This window comes from Bufo gargarizans, chromosome 6, assembly GCF_014858855.1.
Source record: "Bufo gargarizans isolate SCDJY-AF-19 chromosome 6, ASM1485885v1, whole genome shotgun sequence".
In the NCBI taxonomy this organism is placed as follows: Eukaryota; Metazoa; Chordata; class Amphibia; order Anura; family Bufonidae; genus Bufo; species Bufo gargarizans.
In genome coordinates, this window is record NC_058085.1 from 59386298 (window position 1) to 59408754 (window position 22457).

The window sequence follows — 22457 nt, forward strand, 5'->3', positions numbered from 1 at the left end:
TTTCCAAAACCCACTTTTTAAGGACCAGTTCAAGTCTGAAGTCACTTTGTGATGCTTACATAATAGAAACCAAACAAAAATGACCCCATTTTAGAAACTACACACCTCAAGGTATTCACAACTGATTTTACAACTTTGTTGACCCTTTAGGTGTTCCACAATAATTAATTGAAAATTGAGATGCAATTTCATAATTACACTTTTTTGGCAGTTTTTTTTTTTCCCCGCTAACAAAGCAAGGGTTAACAGCCAAACAAAACTCAATATTTATTGCCCTGATTCTGTAGTTTACAGAAACACCCCATATGTGGTCGTAAACTGCTGTACGGGCACACGGCAGGGCGCAGAAGGAAAGGAATGCCATATGGTTTTTGGAAGGCAGGTTTCACTGGGATAATTTTAAGCTGCCATGTCACATTTGAAGACCCCCTGATGCATCCCTAGAGTAGAAACTCCAAAAAAAGATGCCATTTTGGAAACTACGGGATAGGGCGGCAGTTTTGTTGGTACTATTTTAGGGTAGATATGATTTTTGTTGCTCTATATTACACTTTTTGTGAGGCAAGGTAACAAAAAATAGCTGTTTTGGCACCGTTATTATTTTTATGGAGAAGGTTGTTACGGACGAGACATAACCAAAGATGACTACTGAGGGGTTAGGTTATGTTATATTTTTATAGAGCTGGTCGATACGGACGCGGCGATACCTAGTATGTCTACTTTTCTTTTTTTTTCCCTATTTTTTTTCACTGATGCCGGTGCATACAGCAGGGTTCCAGCTATCAGTGACTGCCAGACCCCTGCAGCTGATCTGGCGGGCGCAGCTCCTGCACCAATCAGCCCGCCGTAATAGTACGACGCTGGGCGGCAAGTCACATCCCGCTAAATGTCTGGTTTTAGCTCTGTTATTATGTCTGGAAACTTTTTTTTGTCTGGAAAACCTGCTGTGTCATTGCCATTGAGTATCATTGAAGCTCTATGTAGGTCTATACCAGACAGGAGCTGAAACAATGTATCTGTTTGTGCTGAGCTTCTTCACTCCACCCCTCCCACTAGAAGTCTAGCAAAAACTGTATATAAACAGAGCAGTCAGAGCCCCTAGTTTGCTGCAGTTAGGGACCAGTGCTTGGAGGAGGAGACTCTGCCAGACTACTGAGTGACCAGAAGAAGACACTGAGACGGGGATACGCTGCCACAGACCCTGGATCACCAGCCTTGGACCAGGATACCAGCATTCCGAATAGAGAGAGGGACAGCTAGCTCAGGCCTTTCCTCAGCATCAAAACCTTCTTCTGCCAGGGGGGAGATGGGAGAAGACAGCCCAATGCTTCGCCTGTATTGTTTTGTACCTAAATTCCTCCAGTAAAGAAGCACCCTGGTTTACTGCAGTCCCTGACACTCCGGACCTTTTTCCTATTGGGGTGCACCATGCCTTACCATTCCTTCCGGAGAGCAGCAACAAGTTGAAGGTTGCTACGGACGATACAATACCAAAGATGACTACTTTTTTTGTTGTTGTTTGTTTCAGTTTTACATAATAAAGCATTTTTGAAAAAAATGATTTTTTTGTGTCTCCATATTCTGAAAGCCATAGTTTTTTTTTTTTGGGCTACTGTCTTATGTAGGGGCTCATTTTTTCGGTATGAGATGATGGTTTGATTGGTACTATTTTAGGGTGCATATGACTTTTTGATTGCTTAGTATTACACTTTTCGTCATGAAAGGTGACAAAAAATAGCTTTTTTGACACACATTATTTTTTTTTGTTTTTACAGTGTTCACCATGTATCATGTGATATTTTTATAAAGCAGGTCGATACGGATGCGGCGATACCTAATATGTCTACTTTTCTTTTTTTCCCTATTATTTTATTTTAAATGTTACTTTATTTTTGGAATAGGACGCTTTGCTTCATTGGTTAATGCGCCGGCATCAGTGTTTTCACTGATACCAGCGCATACAGCAGGGGTCCGGCTATCAGTGACTGCTGGACCCCTGCAGCGCCTGCACCAATCAGTCAGCTGTAATAGTACGGCACTGGGCGGCAAGTCACATCCCGCTGCGGCGTACTATTACAGCGCTGCCACAGACCCTGGATCACCAGCCTTGGATCAGGATACCAGCCTTTCCTCAGGATCAAACCCTTCTTCTGCCAGGGAGGAGACTGGAGAAGACAGCCCAATGCCTCGCCTGTATTGTTTTGTACCTAAATTCCTCCAGTAAAAACGCACCCTGGTTTACTGCAGACCCTGACTCTCTGGACTTATTTCCTACTGGGGTGCACCATGCCTTACCATTCCTTCCGGAGAGCAGCAACAATTGGGGACACCTCGACGGTGTCCGGGGGACCCAGCGTTGGGGCCACCCCAAACCCGGCCACTGCACAGGCATTGCCCAATTCAAAATCAAGTCTACAATAACAGAGCTGCTGTTTAGCCCATTGACAGGGAGTTCAAGTGCACAGCTATCTCCGGCAGCACCATAGAATTGAGCAATAGTGCACATGCGTGTCCACCTGTCTATTCATATGGGGGACCATGGGCCTCCGTTATTGTGGTCAGCAGGGGCCCCAGCGGTCAGACCCCAAATCCTGTGGATAGTGGATAAGTACTTTTAACAGGAAAAGCCCCTTTGGTTGCATTCACATCTCCGTTTTGGTGATCTGGCTGCCTGATCCGGCACACAACCTGGCTGTTGACCGGACAAAAAAACATTGGTTTATGACCGGCTGAAGCCTGGCATTTAGGCCGGAAATCAAGCAGATCACCGCCGAACCTCATTGCAATTAATGAGGATCCACCAGTGAAGTAGAGGATATGGCAGGCGGCTCTGTGCCGGAACAGCCTGACAGATCTCCAAACGGAGATGTGAACGAGGCCTTAGGCTGCACAACCAAAGAACGCTATGTTGCAGTGCAGCGATTGAATTGAATGAGGTCTCAGTGCGACTCCCAAGTTGCTGGAACCTTGACCCTAAAATGATAGAAAATTCCAACACTGCTGGATTTTTGCAATTCCTGGGTCAAGGTTGTGGCGATTTATGAGTTGTACTGCAATCTTATTCAGTTCATTCAATGGCTGCACTGCTACGCAGAGTTCTTCAGTTGTGCAGCAGGTGTCGCGCCTAAGATCGCCATGTAGCCAAAGCTTTAAGAGCTGAACTATTTGCAAAAGTCACTTAGTTATTTTTGTGAACTAAAAGTGACACTTTGGGCCAGTCTACTATATAAAAAATAATGCCAGTGCACCTATATTTTTGCTTAGTTTTATTTTTCTCTCGTCATTCCCCTTTTGATACTATTACACCAGGATCTGACCGTAGAAAATGATGGTGCCCAAGCATGCATAAAGCACGTGATGTGCTCATGCACAGGGGCCCTGGAAGCAGCCGTCCTTTTATTTTATACAAAGTCGTACTAAGGTGTGTTTTAATTGTCATAAGATATCTTTATAGGGGTCAGAGATCAGCTTTCCAATAGAGAGCTCCAAATCCCCAGCTTCCTGTGACATATAGGGCATTCAGGTCAATCCCATTCACTTTAATGGAGCTGAGCTGAAATATTAGGCACAAACCATAGCCTAACGTGTATTTTAGTAACTGAAGCATGTTTTCATATAACTCCATGTTGTGCCATTCCTTTATTATTCCTACCATAAGTTTATGAATTACACCTGCTCACCACTGCACTGTCTATGGCGAGCAAGTAAACAGACAAGGGAAGGCAGCGCTCGGCGGGGGGTGCTGAGTGTCGGATCCCCGCCGATCTGATATTGATGAGGATAGGTCTATGTATTTCATGGCAATTATTTTGTAATTTTAAAACCAATAAAGAAATAAGAAAACATAAAATAACTACAAAATACAGTTGTTTTGGACGTTTTCTTCACTTTTGGTTTGCTTTTTGGGTTAGTGTTTTTTTTTTTCCTTTTCTCATCCTCGGGATAGGTCATCAATATCATATTAATGGGGGTTCAACAGACGGGACCCCCGTCGATCAGCTGTTAGAAGAGGGCGACGCTCTGTGAGTGCTGTAACCTCTTCTATGCTAGGTGATGTCACCGTACATCGGTCACATGGATTATTTGTAGCTCAGCCCCATAGAAGTGAATGGTGCTGAGCCTCAATATCAAGCACAGCCGCTATACAATGTATGGCGCTTTGCTTGGAGAAATACCAGGAGCCAGCTGCACTCACCAGAACTCCAGTGAACGCGGTGGCTCCTTGTATCAGCTGATTAGCGTGTGTGCCGGGACTAGGACCCTCGCCAATCTGCTAATGATAAACTATCCAGAGGACAGGTCATCATTGTCCATTCCTGGATAACCCCATTAACCCCATTAATATTTTTTTTTATCTTGTTGACTCTAACTGAGGCTGACATATTAGACCCAGTTATAGGGGAAAACAGCCTCACTACAGAGCTAATCAGGGTGTGCTTTGACTCAGAAGCTTGTGCAGTTACTCGGCACCTTAAGATGACAAAACCCTGAGACGGGAGAAGGAGGAAGCGTTATTTCTGCTGCCTGATCTGTACGCACAGCAGGTGGAGACTAGCTGCTATTTTATCTCCCATACTATGTATATGGAAAAAACAGGAGACTCTGCTCCCTAACTCTAACCCACTCACTTAGAAGAAGCAGCGGTACCTTGTAGGAAGCAGTAAGGATGAGAAAACTCAGATTTTCTCTAACTTGGATCCTCTTCTTCTCCCCTTTTTTCTCCATAAATTTTCTATAAGCAGCATATAATCTGAATCCTCCGTGTGCTGACAGTCCATTTTGGGAGACCAAGACAAATTTAGCAGAGCATTCAGAGTGAAAACTTTAGTAGGGGGAAGAAGGGGCTGATATGTGGACAAAGAGGCATTTTTTCTCTTATAAGATTTATGCAAGGTTTGTTCAGAGTTTAGTGTCTATTTAGTTGTATGTACAGGTGTGTTCAAAATAATAGCAGTCAGACATCACTAACTTGATTAGTAGGAATGATATTTCTACATGGCAAATAATTTACTAGCAGGTGTAGTAGAGTAATCGAATTCCAACAGACCCTCAGTCATGACATGCATGCTGCTGGTTACAGTGCATTTCTCTCTGAAATTCTGAGGAAAATGGGTCGTTCCAGACATTGTTCAGAAGAACAGCGTACCTTGATTAAAAAGTTGATTGGAGAAAACATATAAGGAAGTGCAGAAAATGATAGGTTGTTCAGCTAAAATGATCGCAAATGCTTTAAAATGGCAACCAAAACCTGAAAGATGTGGAAGAAAGCGCAAAACTACCATTCGAATGGATAGAAGAATAGCCAAAATGGCAAGGACTCCGCCAACAATCAGCTCCAGGAAGATCAAAGAAGGTCTAAAGTTACCTGTGAGTACTGTTACAATTAGAAGAGGCCTATGTGAAGACAAGCTATCTAAAGAAGCCCCCGCAAAGTCCCACTGTTAAAAAAAAGTGCTGAAGAGGTTACAATTTGCCAAAGAGCACATTGACGGCCTAAAGAGACATTTTGTGGACTGATGAAAGTAAGATTGTTCTTTTTGGGTCTAGTGGCCGGAGACAGTTTGTCAGACGACCCCCAAACACTGAAGTCAAGCCACAGTCCACTGTGAAGACAGTGAAGCATGGTGGTGCAAGCATCACGATATGGGGATGTTTCTCATACTACGGTGTTGGGCCTATTTATCGCATACCCTCATGGATCAGTTTGAATACATCAGAATACTTGAAGAGGTCATGCTGCCTTATGCTGAAGAGGAAATGCCCTTGAAATGGGTGTTCCAACAAGACAACGACCCCAAACACACAAACGTGCAACATCTTGGTTCCAGACCAACAAAATTGACGTTCTGGAGTGGCCAGCCCAATCCCCGGATCTTAATCCAATAGAAAAGTTGTGGGTGACATCAAAAATGCAGTTTCTAAGGCAAAACCAAGAAATAGAGAAGAACTGTGGAATGTGGTCCAATCATCCTGGGCTGGAATACCTGTTCACAGGGGCCAGAAGTTGGTTGACTCCATGCAACACAGATGTCCAGCAGTTCTCAGAAACAGCGGTTATACAACTAAATATTAGTTAAGTGATTCAAAGGAAAGAAAAATCTTCAAAGATTTTTCAGTTTATATAGTGAATGTTTGAGTTTGTAAAGAAGAACAAACACTGCTATTTTATTGAACAGTCTAATCACTTTTCTTCAATTTTTTTTTTTTTGAGGAATAACACAAATTTGATATATTTTTCTTCATGTTTTGATTTGGAATAGAATGTGTAGTGTTCCCAATGCATTTGTGTGTATGGAAATAGAAGCTATTAGAAGGATTTTGAGCTTTATTCACTTTTTTAAACACACTGCTATTATTTTGAACACAACTGTATCTACAGTTACTGACTATTTGGAAAATGTTGTAACAAGGTTAACTACATTATCAGTGCTTTTAGTTATAAAACCAAAACAACCTCACAAAAAGTAAAGGTTCTGTCAATTTTCAACCTCTCCTGCTGTTCATTTATATTAATACATAATCACTTGAGTGAACGATGCTTTTACTTGGCTTACATATTAGTCTTTATAGTACAGAGGTCAATAGATTGCAAAGTATGTTGCCACAATATAAAAAAAAACTGAAAAAATAAATGTAATTTGGAAATACATACATGAATTATTGATCAGTGCAAAAATGACCCTGCACACTTACTTTTCATAAACGTACCAAAAGCAATCACTGAAGATATTGCTATCAGCTTTCACGAGACATTGTAAAAATAAATATCGTATAATGTTTAACAGTTAATAAAAAACACATCAGAACAGAACCCATTCCGCCCTTATACAGCAGTATAACATTATTTTGGATGAACATACCGTTCCAGGCTTCACCTGTTCTGACCTGTTCTCTTCACCTGTTCTGACACCTGCTTACCATTAAAGAAGTTCCTTTAATAGTAGAAGATCATGTGACAACCCAGGAGGGAAGGCTTGGAAAGGTTAAACTGCGTGAAAGCTAAAGCATAGGGAAACGAATCTGTAATGATAAACAGATAATATAAACATATCTATTCTGACCAGATAACCTGCGCCTGTCTCAAAAACTCCCCATTCTCTATTGAAATACCAGAGATAGCTGAGTACTAGGCAATCTCAGGCAGCCACATAGAGCTGAATGGCTGGAAGCATGCATATGTGACTGCCGCTCCATTCACACTGCGGAGCACAGGCCCCTGTTCTCATGATTGGCAGCTGGACCCCCGATGATCAGACACGTATCCACTATGAAGCCACGGTGGGTATCTACACGTAGACTAGCCCCATGGAATGGGGTTAATTTGCAGTTGAATCTGCTGCATGACAAACTACAGATCCGGAAATCTGAGGGTCACGCTATGTGTATTCATTTTCAGATTTTGTGGCCAGTACACATGGGAAGTTTCCAACGTGTATTTTGTTGTGTGAACATGGCTGTAACAGACAGTCTATTATCCTATTGATCCTCTGGTTTTGGCAAAAAAAAAAAAACTGATGGAAATAACGGACCAAATAACTGATGTGTGAACTGGACCTTAGTTGTAAGCCATAATCATCCAAATTATAACAAATAAAGGCTTGAAATATCTCGCTTTGCCTGTAATCAGTCTATCTCATAGGTTAGTTTCACCTTTTAAGTTGCATTACTGAAATAAATTAACTTTGCACGATATTCAAATTTTTCGACTTTCACCTGTATTTTCGTTTATCTGCTCCTACAATGTTTTCTGGTCCTACATTTTCAGGATCATATGTGAGTATCTTTCTTTTTTTTTACTGAAACTTTTTCCAAGCAACTAAACTAAACCTTTGTAAAGATGAAAAATAAAAAATAAAAAAAGGAACATAGGCTGTCTGAGCACTGTGCCCCGTTCGGCTGTCTGAGCACTGTGCCCCGTTCGGCTGTCTGAGCACTGTGCCCCGTTCGGCTGTCTGAGCACTGTGCCCCGTTCGGCTGTCTGAGCACTCCATACGCTGATCCAAGGCATTGAAAGCTGAAGGGGCATACAGGGAGTGCAGAATTATTAGGCAAATGAGTATTTTGACCACATCATTCTCTTTATGCATGTTGTCTTACTCCAAGCTGTATAGGCTCGAAAGCCTACTGCCAATTAAGCATATTAGGTGATGTGCATCTCTGTAATTTAGAAGGGATTTGGTCTAATGACATCAACACCCAATATCAGGTGTGCATAATTATTAGGCAACTTCCTTTCCTTTGGCAAAATGGGTCAAAAGAAGGACTTGACAGGCTCAGAAAAGTCAAAAATAGTGAGATATCTTGCAGAGGGATGCAGCACTCTTAAAATTGCAAAGCTTCTGAAGCGTGATCATCGAACAATCAAGCGTTTCATTCAAAATAGTCAACAGGGTCGCAAGAAGCGTGTGGAAAAACCAAGGCGCAAAATAACTGCCCATGAACTGAGAAAAGTCAAGCGTGCAGCTGCCAAGATGCCACTTGCCACCAGTTTGGCCATATTTCAGAGCTGCAACATCACTGGAGTGCCCAAAAGCACAAGGTGTGCAATACTCAGAGACATGGCCAAGGTAAGAAAGGCTGAAAGACGACCACCACTGAACAAGACACACAAGCTGAAACGTCAAGACTGGGCCAAGAAATATCTCAAGACTGATTTTTCTAAGGTTTTATGGACTGATGAAATGAGAGTGAGTCTTGATGGGCCAGATGGATGGGCCCGTGGCTGGATTGGTAAAGGGCAGAGAGCTCCAGTCCGACTCAGACGCCAGCAAGGTGGAGGTGGAGTACTGGTTTGGGCTGGTATCATCAAAGATGAGCTTGTGGGGCCTTTTCGGGTTGAGGATGGAGTCAAGCTGAACTCCCAGTCCTACTGCCAGTTTCTGGAAGACACCTTCTTCAAGCAGTGGTACAGGAAGAAGTCTGCATCCTTCAAGAAAAACATGATTTTCATGCAGGACAATGCTCCATCACACGCGTCCAAGTACTCCACAGCGTGGCTGGCAAGAAAGGGTATAAAAGAAGAAAATCTAATGACATGGCCTCCTTGTTCACCTGATCTGAACCCCATTGAGAACCTGTGGTCCATCATCAAATGTGAGATTTACAAGGAGGGAAAACAGTACACCTCTCTGAACAGTGTCTGGGAGGCTGTGGTTGCTGCTGCACGCAATGTTGATGGTGAACAGATCAAAACACTGACAGAATCCATGGATGGCACGCTTTTGAGTGTCCTTGCAAAGAAAGGTGGCTATATTGGTCACTGATTTGTTTTTGTTTTGTTTTTGACTGTCAGAAATGTATATTTGTGAATGTTGAGATGTTATATTGGTTTTACTGGTAAAAATAAATAATTGAAATGGGTATATATTTGTTTTTTGTTAAGTTGCCTAATAATTATGCACAGTAATAGTCACCTGCACACACAGATATCCCCCTAAAATAGCTAAAACTAAAAACAAACTAAAAACTACTCCAAAAATATTCAGCTTTGATATTAATGAGTTTTTTGGGTTCATTGAGAGCATGGTTGTTGTTCAATAATAAAATTAATCCTCAAAAATACAACTTGCCTAATAATTCTGCACTCCCTGTAGAGTTCAGAACAGCATTTTTGGCCATTTGTTTTCTACAGAGGTTTAGTGACTCTTCAAGGGTGGGCCTTGTTGTAGACAAATTAATAGTTGCAATCAGCTCGTTTGTGTAAGGAAAAAGGTAAATCCATTTTCCCTCAGCTGCAGTAAGAGACAGACCCAGGTGCTACCATCTTTTGATTGAAAATTCTGAGCAACTCCTCCCCCTCCTTGCCCAGTCTCCGTCCTTTATTGACTAACAAAAGGTGTAAAAGGGGCTGGCCCAAGACAAGGATACAGGAAGTGATGACATACAGGAAGTGATGACATACAGGAAGTGATGACATAGGAAGACAAGACACCATAATAACATAGCCAGCTAACAAACACATACAATAATCTACCATTACCACTGGAGTAAACTTCATCCATCCTTACTCAGTGATCAATGCCAGATAAAGTTACTATGATCCTCATGCAGGTTTATTTACAGGACAACGTCATTATCTCCAGCGGCTGATCAGGCGCACTAGAGACAACAAACGCACGTTCCTTTACAGGACATACACGGGAAGATATCCACTCCAATGGTTTACCCTGACACTGAGAGACATGGTGACAATACACAATATATTAAATACACATCCTAATAAAATTTCCACAACAGGCCCGCTGGGGTTCTATTTGCTCTGGGAAATTTCCACATCAAATCTAAAAAAAATCTGCAGGGAAAATTCCCCTAATACACCAGATTCTGGCAGTAGAGAAATGCTGGATCATGTATGAAGCGTGTGATGTGTTCATGCGCAGGTGCCCTGTGAGCAGCTGTCCTTACATTATTCAATCTACTTGGTCCAAAGGTGTGTTTTGATTTAATCTCATACGATATTTTTATAGGGGGTCAGAGGTCAGTTTTCGATAAGGAGCTCCAAATGACACATGTGGTCATTACAGGTCAGTCCCTATCACTTGAAGCCGAGGTGAAAGATTAGATGCAAACCGTAGTCACAGTTACTTTCGATGGAAGCAGACACATAAGTTTGAATGCAGTGGAAACTTTCTACATATAGGATGAGAGTTCACATTTAGGCCTGCGTCACACATATCAGATGTGTCTGGCCTGTTATTTTAGGCTGGGAGCCGGACACAAGTGATATATATATATGTACTGTATGTCAGAGCACAGATCAGATGTCTACACACTGCTAGACCCAGAGAGAAAAGCTAAGCACGCATCATTTTTCTGTCTGCCGCTATTTGACATTCTACATCCTATTTGATGCACTGGATGTATGAGAATGAGCCCATAAAGAGGATGAGATCCGTCCTGCCTTCAGTTTCCTTTTGGCATTTTTTGCTTCACGTTGTTGGGGAACTAAGCCAGATTGTTGGACATAAAGCATCCATATACAGCACAGTCAGTTTCATTATTCTGCCTCCCTATGCCAAATGGGAATCCATGTTTAGAAAACTTCCCCTCAGAATTTTTAACTATTCTTATATTTTCTGAAATACATATTTTTTATGTTTGACTACTACCAGAGCATATACAGACTTACACAGGAGTAAATATTTTCTTTTTAATAGCTAACCTTTGAGCTTAGGGTACTTTCACACTTGCGGCAGAGGAATCCTACAGGCAGTTCCGTCGCTGGGACTGCCTGCCGGATCCATCAAAATGTATGCCAACTGATGGCATTTGTAAAACTGATCTTACAAATGCATTGAAATGCGGGATCCGTCTTTCTGGTATCATCCGGAAAAACGGATCCGGCATTAATTTTTTTTCACATTTTTTTCGGTCTGTGCATGCGCAGACAGGAAGGACGGATCCGGCATTCTGGTATTTTGAATGCCGGATCCGGCACTAATACATTCCTATGTAAAAAAAAATGCCGGCATTCAGGCAAGTGTTCAGTTTTCTTTGGCAGGAGATAAAACAGTAGCATGCTGAGGTATTAGCTCCGCCCTGATCAGTCAAAAACACTGAACTGAAGACATCCCGATGCATCCTGAACGGATTACTCTACATTCAGAACGTATGGGGATAAAACCGATCAGTTATTTTCCGGTATAGAGCCCCTAGGACGGAACTCTATGCCAGAAAAGAATAACGCTAGTGTGAAAGTACCCTTAAGAGAATAGCTGCTATGATGTCTCCCATACACAACACATGGGAAAAATAGGAGATTATGTTCTTTAAAGAGGACCTTTCACTAGAATAAAACATCTAAACTAGCTATACAGACATGGAGAGCGGCGCCCAGGGATCCCCCTGCACTTACTGTTATACCTGGGCGCCGCTCCGTTCTCCCGGTATAGCCTCCGGTATCTTCATATGTTAGGCTCCACCCAGTGGAACCTGCCGGCGTCTCCTTCTCCCATGCTGTAGCGCTGGCCAATCGCAGCGCTCAGCTCATAGCCTGAGAAAAAAATAAGCCTCTCAGGCTATGAGCTGAGCGCTGCGATTGGCCAGCGCTGCAGCATGAGAAAAGGATGCGCCGGCAGGTTCAACTGCGTGGAGCCTAACTATGAAGATACCAGAGGCTATACCGGGAGAACGGACGGAGCGGCGCCCAGGTATAACAGTAAGTGCAGGGGGGTCCCTGGGCGCCGCTCTCCATGTCTGTATAGCTAGTTTAGATGTTTTATTCTAGTGAAAGTTCCTCTTTAACTTTCTCTCACTCAGAGGTAACAGCATATAGGATTGTTACAGATCAGTGAGTGTGGACATGTGCCAACTATTCAGTCTGGTGTAAGGCTAATCCTAAGGCCTCTTTCAGACGGGCATTGCGGGAAAAGGTGCGGGTGCGTTGCGGGAACACCCACGATTTTTCCGCTCGAGTGCAAAACATTGTAATGCGTTTTGCACTCGCATGAGAAAAATCGGCATGTTTGGTACCCAAACCCGAACTTCTTCACAGAAGTTCGGGCTTGGGATCGGTGTTCTGTAGATTGTATTATTTTCCCTTATAACATGGTTATAAGGGAAAATAATAGCATTCTAAATACAGAATGCATAGTAAAATAGCGCTGGAGGGGTTAAAAAAATAATAATAATAATTTAACTCACCTTAATCCACTTGATCACACAGCCCGGCATCTCCTTCTGTCTGTCTTCTGTGCTGTGTGCAGGAACAGGACCTGTGGTGACGTCACTCCGGTCATCACATGGTCCATCACATGATCCATCACCATTGTAAAAGATCATGTGATGGATCATGTGATGACCGGAGTGACGTCACCACAGGTCCTGTTCCTGCACACAGCACAGAAGACAGACAGAAGAGATGCCGGGCTGCGCGAGCAAGTGGATTAAGGTGAGTTAAATTTTATTTTATTTTTTTTAACCCCTCCAGCGCTATTTGACTATGCATTCTGTATTCAGAATGCTATTATTTTCCCTTATAACCATGTTATAAGGGAAAATAATAATGATCGGGTCTCCCTCTCGATCGTCTCCTAGCAACCGTGTGTGAAAATCGCACCGCATCTGCACTTGCTTGTGGATGCTTGCGATCTTCACGCAACCCCATTCATTTCTATGGGGCCTGCGTTACGTGAAAAAACGCACAAAATAGAGCATGCTGCGATTTTCACGCAACACATAAGTGATGCATGAAAATCACCACTCATGTGAACAGCCCCATAGAAATGAATGGGTCCGGATTCAGTGCGGGTGCAATGCGTTCAACTCACGCATCGCATCCGCGTGGAATACTCGCCCATGTGAAAGGGGCCTAAGGGCTTTATTAACCCCTGTACATAGATATGGACTACATATGGGGGTTAACAACCAGACCGCTACCCCATGGAATAGACCAGCTGATCCACTGGGGGTCATAAGCTCAGCAGCTCAGAACAACAAATATGCACCAAAAATGCAGGTACAGTCTGAAAAGTCACCGAGGCTTGAATGATGGTTGTGAGATCCAAGAATAACCCCCACTCCCCTGACGAAGCCGCACTAGCGGCGAAACATGTTGGGAGGGGTTGCATTTATGTTTTAATTTTTAGCTGGCAGCATAGGGAAAAATGCTGCAGATGAGATGAGTGAGCGTGAATGAAATACAAGGAAAGCCGTAGCAGTCAGACAGGGAGAAGTGGACGTGTGTGTGTAAAAGGTGGTTGACACAATGTATCTATCTTAGAATGATACCCTTGTAGCGATTCCAAGCAAGGATTCATTACAAAAGGTCGTCTTGAGACTAATTATCTAGATAGCAAAGACCACAAAGGAGAGAGAGATCGTTAGTAAGGCAACTTTTTACATTAGCGTTTTTTGCGGCTCCGTCATGGATCTGCAAAAACGCTTCCGTTACAATAATACAACTGCATGCGTCCATCATGAACGAATCTGGTTGTATTATGTCTTCTATAGCCATGACGGATCTGTCATGAACACCATTAAAAGTCAATGGGGGAAGGATCCGTTTTCTATTCTGTGCCAGGACGGATCTGTCTTGCTGCGCACCACATCGTGGACAGAAAAACGCTGCTTGCAGCATTATTTTGTCTGATATGGGAGCACAACCAAATGGAACGAAATGCATTCTGGTGCATTCCGTCTCATTCAGTTCAGTTTTGTCCCCATTGACAATGAATGGAGACAAAACTGAAGCATTTTCTTCCGCTATTGAGATCCTATGACGGATCTCAATAGCGGAATTGAAAACGCTCGTGTGAAAGTAGCCTAACTCTATAATATATATATAGGTGGTACCCATAGCTGATCAACTGTTAATTTTTATAATTCTCCTTTTTGTTTTGGGCACTTTATTTTTGTAATTTAATTGAGTTTAAATAAAAGCTAAGTTTTAAAACATTTATGAAAAAGGTGGACCCCTACTGGGATCTATTTGGTCATGTGACCATTGTGTTTGTTGTGTATTTACATCCCTAGGACCCAACTGAGGGAACAATTCCGTTTTTGGAGATCCAAGAATCACACTGGATGTGTAGATGTATGTAGACACAGGAAAGACTAACGGGCGGGGTAGCAGTGCAGACTCAGGCAGGGCCGGCTGAGTGTTTGTCAGAAACACAGACAAGGCAGACAGACTAGGTTCATTTAAACACAAACAGAACTAAAAGTTGACTTGAAAATTCTGGCGCACATAGGCAGGATGGGAACAGGACTTGGAGCAAAGGAGGGATACAGGCAGGAGATAACGCAGGAAAAACGCAGGTAAATTGCAATAGCACGAGACTTTCCCAAACATGGTCACCCAGGAACCTAACGCTCAGGCACCATCTGCCTGGGGAGGGTGACTTTAATATTAGGACCCTCAGGCACTGGTCAGCCATTGGTTGGGAAACATTTAGTGAGCGTGTGCACTGTTCCTTTAAAAGGCTGGGCAAGAGTGCACACCCTAAGGGCACAGTAGGCAGGAAGATGAAGGCAGCAATATGGAAAGGCAGCTGGTGACCAGGACGCCAGATGGCATTTTTTAGTGGCATGGTGCCTGTGCCAGCTGGGAACAGAAGGAAGGTGGGCATAGATTGTAGGCATAACAAGCATAGATGGTGCCTGAGCGTTAGGTTTCCGGGTGACGAGCAAAGATGTTTTGAAAGTTTTGCCCTATTGCTATTTACTAGCGTTTTTCCGCCATTATTTCCTGCCTGTATTCCTGCTGTGCTCCATTTAAATAAAAGCATTTGAGATCTTACAAGTAATCTGACCAATTACAGAACTGACAGTGCACATTAGGAGATCAAATTGCATTTATGAGAGAATTCAGAGTGATCACTTTAGCAATTAAGTGGGGAGGGGGAGCTTATTTTTTGGACTAAAATACATTTTTAGTATTATGTATAAAAGTTATGCAAAGTTTTCTGAAGACTATTTAACTATTGTATGTACAGTTTTGGATTACTTTGAAATATTGTAACACTGGTTAAAGGGCTTCTGTCACCCCACTAAACCGTTTTTTTTTGTTTACTTATAATCCCTATAGTGCGATTTCTGCATACATAAGCTAAATAATCATTTTGGTTCAGTAGAATTTGTTAAAAACTTAATTTTAAAATATGCAAATTACCTTGCTACCAGCAAGTAGGGCGGCTACTTGCTGGTAGCAGCCGCATCCTCCGATCCTAAAGAACGCCCCCTCCGCAAGTTGATTGACAGGGCCAGGGAACGGGATCGTCCTCTGCTGGCCCTGTTTGGATTCAAAATACTGCGCCTGCGCCTTACCTGTCTTCAATCGGCGCAGGCGCACTGAGAGGCGGCCTGCTCGCTCGGCCGCTCCATCCTCAATGCGCCTGCACCGATGACGTCACATCTACACCCGGCGCAGGCGCATTGAGGATGGAGCGGCCGAGCGAGCGGCCGTCTCTCAGTGCTCCTGCGCCGATTGAAGACAGGTACCGCGCAGGCGCGATATTTTGAATTCAAACAGGGCCAGCAGAGGACGATCCCGTTCCCTGGCCCTGTCAATCAACATGATTAGTGGGGTGACAGAAGCCCTTTAATGGTGGTTTTAGTTAGAAAACAGAAATAACCTTAAAAAAAAGGAATGGTTCTGCCAATTTTTTATCTCATCCTGCTAATCATTCCCATAGACACAGAATAGAGTAGCGTAGCAGGGCACATGTATAACCACTGCTCAATTCAAAATCCTCCAGAACATGGGGCTCAAGACTAACAGAGAAGAAGAGAGTTACATGGAGAGTTAAAGAGCATGTGCAGAAGTAAAGGAAAGTAAGAGTGGTCAGCTAACTGGGTCAGAGCCAGAGAAGAAGAACAACAGGACACAATGGAGCCAAATCCAATAAACAGTCCAAGAGTCAGGTTACCAGCAGAAAAAGTTAGTGCAAGGTTAATACAGAGGATTGGAGGAAAATGAACTCTTACTTAGTAGCAGCAGCTCGATGTGGTAACTTAGCAGAGTACAGATGGCAAGGGAGGCACAGTGAAGTTAAACAGGCCACAAACATCAACTCAAAATACAACTTGTAATATAGTATATTAGTAGGATGCACAGGATGGTTGGTACACCCACTGCTGAAAAAAGAACCGAAAATGTGTATAAAAGGACTGGGCACACCTATGATACTTGGTCACTAGCTTTATTTAGTGTGAGTAAAATATAGCTGAATGGAATGCAATGTAATAAAAGTATCTGACACAATATTGCTGGCAATTACCAAGGGGCAGACACGCGAGGATGTATTGGGAATGTATATCCTCTGTGACTAACCGCATTGGGAGTTATCCCAGCGTGACTAAAACTATTGCGATACGTCCAGGAGTAGGCAAATATTAATAAGGTAAAATTAGGATAAAAGCTTCAAGTGAAATACATATGGAATACAGTAATAACATACATCGATACAATAGAGTCGTGTAATACACCAATTAATATAAGTACGGCAGTTAGTTCCGTATTGGCAACAGTGAAAATAACAAAGTATTGAATTAGTCCCAATGTTTTGGTTGGTGCAGGTTAATGGTGAGAGTTTGTAATAGCTCAAATTGCTTTAGGAGGTCCGTTAGAGAAATGCAGGTGACTCAAAACTTAGCAATGTTGTCCCCACATTTTGGCCACAAAGTGTAACTTCAAATCTTCCGGTTCTGTCCCCAGTGTTCAATAGCAATGTGTCACTATTAAGTCCTCTGATTGGACTTATAGAGGGGTGCAATGATAATAGGCAGAGTCCTGCTATGTAACTGGCCTGGCGGCGTCCCGCTTCAGGTCAGATTAAGCATATGACAATACCGGCTATTAGTATTAGAACAGTCTTACCGGTGTTGGAGGCTTAGATCATCCAAATGAAAGCCTCTGCCGTCTATCAAAACCTGCTCCGGTCTTTTGCTCCGGTCTGGTAGATCACCTGTTCGCAGCTTGGTTTGGACACTGCGTGCGATCCCGCTTACTTAGATCCGGACTTGGTCTGTTTCCCACCTTCCTGGCAAAGTTTCAGATCGGCTGAAGGGAGCTCCTCAATATGGTCAATGTGGTGCACTCACATATGTTTGGGGGGTCTGACCAGACACATTTCGGGGCTAAAATGTCCCCTTCCTCAGTGGTTATCGGACCCCCCCCAAACACTTCATTTTATACCTCAAAAGGTGTTCATTGCAAGAGCCGGCATGGACTCTATTCCGGAAGTCTCCTAAATATCTCCATCTCGCAACTTTAGTCCATTTTCCTTTTTATTGTATATTAGTGATTTTCCTGTTTTAGCAATCATTGATATATTACTGCATCCATACACTCTTAGTTTCACAAGCGCTTTTTCCACTATGATAAAAAACGCAAAACAGCCCCTGACTCTATACCCCTTGATTTGGGCCCCACAGCGACCGCACTACGCTCTAAAGCGTTTCTTCTATGTGCCCAGACAGCCCACTGGCTTGCCAGCACTTGCGGTCCTGCTGTTAGGATTTTTTGTTGTCCGGTCCCACTGGCCTGGCCACCGTACCCTGAGCTTGAATAGGCCCCACTGGACCATTCTTTCGTGTCTATTAGCCATTGTCTTGGCTTAATGACTTAGCTCTTATACTTGTAGCCAGCCCTTCTAGCCTGTCTGGCTACTAGTATTGCTCATTTTTCAGGCGCTACTTTGCCTGTCACCCTGTATTTTTTACGTCCCCTGATGAGTTTCTCCAACTGAAACGTGACACGTCGGGACACCTATAGGGCATATTAGGGACACCGGCCCGTACCAGGGTTAGGTATCCGGACGGGGTCGCTCCTTGCGGAGCAAGCACTCCGTATAGGTAGGTAGAGTCTACTATCCCCCTCCCCCTTCTATTAGGGACACACTAGGGACTAATTTTCCCGACCTTGCCTACCATCTAGCAAATTTCGGTACCATCCTTAATGCACGCTCTCCAGTGACCACCACCCTCCAAGAACCGGACTTCTCCCCTGAGGCATCACCAACCAGGCTCCGTCCATACAGACCTGTCCGTCTATCAACTATCCGGGTGAGAACGTTCCATTCTTTACACTGGTGTATTGTCGTGCAATTGTTTTTGGCCCATCCGGGCTTGTCTATTTTTGTATCCTTTTTTGTGCCATTTATTCTAATCTTATTACCATTAAATGTTAAGTTTTATTCCCTTTGATCCCCAATAAGGGATCAGTCCATTTATTACTAAGGATAGGCAGGTACAAGACAAGGCATTAGGAACAGGCTTGAGACTTCAGAAGAAAATGCTGTTGCACAGCCAATGTACAAACTTCAGACAGAACTTCTCCACAAACAGACAGAACTCAGGAACTAAATAGTAGGACTAGAGAGAACATGGATAAACAGGTGCAAATTCAGACACAGACTGGGGAATGAAAGGGGATGTCCTATCTTGGACATTGGGGGCATATCACTAGGATATGCCCCCAATGTCTTATAGGTGCGGATCCCATAAGCCCCATAGAACTGAATGAAGCAGTGGTCACGTTTGCGTGGTGTGCTTCCCATTAATGTCAATAGGACTTCTGAAAATAGCCAAGTTCACTTCTTGCCTAATTTTCAGCAGTCCCATAGAAACGAAAGGAGGGCAGCCAAGCCCTTTGTAGGCTCTGTTCTAAGGATAGGTGTGGGTCCCAGAAGAAGACCCCCCCTATCAGGCATTGGGGGCATATCCTAACAATATGCTCCCAATGTCCAAGATTGGACAACCCCTTTAACCCCCACAGAACCAAACTGGAGAGACACACGACACGTGCGATCTTCTAACTTGGAGTCAGTTGCTTAGGTTTTTTTAAATGAAACCCAGGAACACTTTTAAAAAGAAAAGAGTAACCCCTAAAAGGAGAGGGGGCGTTTAATGAATGGTTTGGGGGATAAGGTGCTTGAATTTGCATACACTGTATGACCAAAAGTATGTGGAGAACTGACAATCACATATATACAGTATATGAGCTTGTTGGACATCCATTTAAAAAAAACACAGGTGTTAATTTTGTGTTGAGCTTCCTTTCGTGGCTATAACACTCTTTTGGGAAGGCTTTCTACAAGATTTTAAAGTGTGTTCTGTGGGATTTTGTCCCCATTCAACCAAAAGAGAATTTGTAAGATCAGATTTTTGGATGAGAAGATCTGGGTTGTAATGTGAATTCCAATTCATCCCTAGGTGTTTGATGGGGTTGAAGTCAAGTTCCTTTGCAGGTCATTGAATTCCTCCACACTACTTGCCAAACCATGTCTTTGTGGACTATTCTTCGTGCACAAATGGAACCAGAAACAGCCTTCTTCACTAAAATGTTGTATTTTTCACTTAAGCATTAACATCAACCTTCACTCAAAATAAGGGGCCTAGCCCAAACCCTGAAAATCAGACAAGCACTAGGAAAAGAACTAGGAATGGAATAAGTGAAATTATGAGGTTGCAGATTGTGGAAGGTCAAATTGGGTTTCTGGGGTAGGAGGAGAGTAAAGAAAACAGTTTTTTTTCTGTCTTCTATATAAAAGGGGTCAGAGTATGGAACAATGACGTTCTGACCTACACATCTAAACAATGCAACCAATCACTGGTGACAGAGGACAAGACTCAGGTCACCACTGTAGCCACTACATGGCTACAGTGGTCAAATGTCTGTATCGTAATGTCCTCACTAGAGTCCATGATACTGGCAGTGGACCTGAGAAGTTGTAAAATTATTCAAGTGGACAACCCCTGCAAAGGTAAGGAGAAATTAGTCCCAAAGATTATTTCAGTAGCAAACTTACATGTTAGATTTTCAGGAATTTAAAAATGGCCTAAATCAGTTTCTAGTTGGTCGGCTGTGAGGCAGTTCTCTGATTGCAGAATACTGTTTTCTGCATTAGATTTCCATGCGGAAAGAACTAAAGGCAAACTTTCCTTAGCAGGTAGTCTTACTTTATTCACGTTTTTCAGGGTTTAGTGGCCCTTTAAGGTTGACGGTGGCTCCTATTCCACTTCTGGGACCTGAACCCACCTTTTCAAGAGAGGAGGAGGTTCATGGAGTGAGTAATCTATAGACTATGTAGTAGAATCCGCAGCAAACAAAAAGTCATTCAAGGTTAATGCTGAAATACCTGCAAATGTATTCCAATTTACAAGTGAACTAAGGCTACTTTCAAACCTGCTTTTAGGTGCGGATCCGTCTGGTATCTGCACAGACGGATCCGCACCTATAATGCAAACGCTTGTATCCGTTCAGAACGGATCTGTCTGCATTATCATTTTTATTTTTTTTTCATAATAATTCAAACGGATCTGTTTTGATTTACATTGAAAGTCAATGGGAGGCGGATCCGTTTTCTATTGCACCATATTGTGTCAGTAAAAAACGGATCCGTCCCCATTGACTTACATTGTAAGTCAGGACGGATCCGTTTAGCTCAGTTTCGTCAGACGGACATCAAAACGTTGCAACAGCGTTTTGGTGTCCGCCTCCAGAGCAGAATGGAGGTGGAACGAAGGAAAACTGATGCATTCTGACCAGATCCTTATCCATTCAGAATGCATTAGGGGTTAATTGTGTTTCCAGGTCTTCAACCGTTTCCAAGGGGCAACAACACTTGATAGGCGGCTGGACGTCACATAAGGATAGTGTATACGCAACCCATATGACTAGTATCTAGAACATTTTGAGCAGAGATCAGAAGAACTGGCCTGCCTCATGAAGGTCCTCTAGGTGGTCTTCAAGGTGGTGGAGACCAAGAAGCACATGTCTTGTATCTGGCCCAAGCTAAAAGCTGTTATGAGATATAGACATAGAGACATAGACACATTTTTTTTATTATACATAATGGAAGCCAGTTAGTCAGACATGTTCTTGAAAAAGACTGAGTCATCATGCAGTCCACCATGTCTGTAGCATAGTTCTCAGGTCCTTGAGGATAAAATGTCTGATAATGAACAAAAGCATACTTTTTAATTATTACTTCCTAGTTAATTGCATCTGCCCAATAATTAACTTCTGCATAAGTTCTGCATAACTAAGTAATGAAGACAATTAATATGGTTTAGATGCTCCACCCAGATGACCTAATCTCTTTATGCACTTTAGACTAATGATAGTTTTGATCATTTTTATCCTTCACTAGCTGAAGGACCCATTTTCACTATAACAGTGTGACATCTACAGCACCCCGCTCCCAAAACAGTGACCTCCAACACTGACCCCCCCCACCACAGTGCCCTGGCACTTAAAATTGGACTTCCACAGCAGCCCACCCCCTTAACTTTGACCTTTACAGCAGCCTTCCCCTTTAACAGTGACTTTCACAGCATACCTCCCCCTTGACAGTGACCTCCACAGGGGCCCTCCCCCTTAACAGTGGCCTTTACTGGATTGGGGGCGTGTCCTTTTGAACAGCTCACTTTAAGACAGCAGCACTGTGCTGTCTGAGTGTGATCTGCATGGAGAAAGTAACCCTCCCTCCCACCTCTGCAGCTGACAGAAGTAGATTTTTACCTTCATTTTTTTAAATCCCTGTCAGCTGGGGCGTGACCTAACCAGAAATGGGCGTGGTTTAGCCAGACCTAGACAATTTTTAACTTAATTTTTGCAATCTTACTCGGCTGAGGAGTGGGAGGGGCCGTGGCCTAACGGGATCGGGGGTATGTCCTTTTTAACAGCTCACTCTAAGGGTCCATTCACACGTCCGTAGAATGGGTCTGCATCCATTCCGCAATTATGCGAAACAGGTGCGGACCCATTCATTCTGTACAGGGCCGGAAGAGATTCGGACAGCACACAGTGTGCTGTCTGCATCCGCATTTTCGGAGCGCAGACCCGATCTTCCGGTCTGCAGCTCCGGAATAAACTAGAGCATGTCCTATTCTTGTTCGCAATTGCGGACAAGAATAGGCATTTCTATAGGGGTGCCGGCTGGGTGTATTGCAGATCTGCAATTTGCAGATCCACAATGCACTACGGATGTCTGAATGGAGCTTAAGTGAGTGTG

General features: G+C 43.3%; 1 protein-coding gene across 1 annotated transcript in view; it reads right to left on the reverse strand.

Moving 5' to 3' along the window:
- LOC122942622 (lysosomal alpha-glucosidase-like) overlaps positions 1 to 6890 on the reverse strand; it is an 84526-nt gene extending 77636 nt beyond the window's left edge. Inside the window, exon 1 of the mRNA XM_044300327.1 lies at positions 6861 to 6890. The gene's annotated coding sequence lies outside the window, so the exon portion shown is untranslated. The remainder of the gene's footprint in view (positions 1 to 6860) is intronic.
- Between the last annotated feature and the right edge of the window lie 15567 nt (positions 6891 to 22457).